Source organism: Austrofundulus limnaeus, unplaced genomic scaffold, assembly GCF_001266775.1.
Source record: "Austrofundulus limnaeus strain Quisiro unplaced genomic scaffold, Austrofundulus_limnaeus-1.0 Scaffold269, whole genome shotgun sequence".
Lineage (NCBI taxonomy): Eukaryota > Metazoa > Chordata > Actinopteri > Cyprinodontiformes > Rivulidae > Austrofundulus > Austrofundulus limnaeus.
In genome coordinates this window covers 705,523-706,901 of record NW_013952671.1, presented here as the reverse complement: position 1 = coordinate 706,901, position 1,379 = coordinate 705,523, and positions in this window count along the sequence as shown.

The window sequence follows — 1,379 nt, the reverse complement described above, 5'->3', positions numbered from 1 at the left end:
TTCAGTTTCAAAATCTTTTTTCAGTTTAAAATGATTATTTTAAAAGAAAAAAACTGAACTAATTTTATGGTCCCAATTTAACTCCTTATTACCACTTGTGGCATTGCTGCCATTTTGTTACCTTTAGCTTTAAGTTGTGTTGTTATGTAACCTGTAATCTTGTTTGTTTTTTTTTTCCAGTCTTTCTGAGGTTTTCTCTGGACAGTGGCTGCCACTCGGCTTCATGCAATTTTTGTACCTGAGTGGGGCACCGTGTAGTGCAGTTAATGAGTATGCGTGAGGCTAAAATCAGCTGAATTTTCTTCCATAGAAAGTTCATGTTCACAGTAAAACTCTGYTTGAAGATGCTCACACAGTGGGAAATGTTCATTCATGCACAATGATAGACTGGAATCTGCTGTGTACGGTTTGAGTCTAAAATGCATCTTTGTCCACATAAAACAGTTGACACACRTTCTTTTTGATTCTGTCTTCCAAAGTGCAGTCCTCCCTTTAGTAACACTGGTTAATAATAGTCTCGTCAGGAGGGTTATTCTTTAATAATGAAGTTATTTGGTAGTTTACAGTTCATATAAAAGCTGTTCTGACTGATCAGCTGAATGCATTTTCAGTTTTRCAAATTCCAAATAACTTGCCTTCCGCACGCACTCGGTTTGATCTCACTGTGGTAAAGTGTTATTTGAAACATCTGAGGATGTTGGCATGAAAACTAGCCATGTTTTCTAATATTTGGCGACGRCGCAGCAGGACTTTCTCAGCTGGATGAGAAACTGTTACTGTTCTCTCAGCGGAAGTGTCGATTTGTCAAACACAGGTGTTGATTGCAGAGTTTTTACTTCACAACTTATGGTTTCGAGAGGTGACGAAGAGAGGAAATCAAGGAAGTTGGCTGARAATTTAGGCAAAACCCTTGATATTGGGGTGTGCTCAGATAGYGAACGTGTTTTTCTTTTTTAAAAAGTTGSTTAGAGGTGTTTGAGTTCTGTTTGTGAGCYGTCAGAGCAGAGAAATCTACTGCTCAGCAGTGGTTTTGGATAGAAACAGATGTAGATCCATCTTATTTGTTTATTACTGGTTGGAGGCAACAGGTCAACTAAGGAAACTCAGRTGTCCAGCTCCAGGGGGATCAAAGCGTTTTCACATGGCAGAGCGTTACCTTCCTAAAACTGAATAACCAGTGAATATTCTACAGTCTAAGTCAACTATATTCTAAAAGTTATTAAAAATCCAAATTTGTGGCGCCCCCTAGATGGACRGCACCCTCAGCATTTGCCTATAMTGCCTATGCTAATCCTGAGAGACCCCCCGATCCGATACCAAAACCATTTTAGCCCATTGATGCAAAGAGACTGTGGCTCAACTCCAGTGGTATTCAGCTT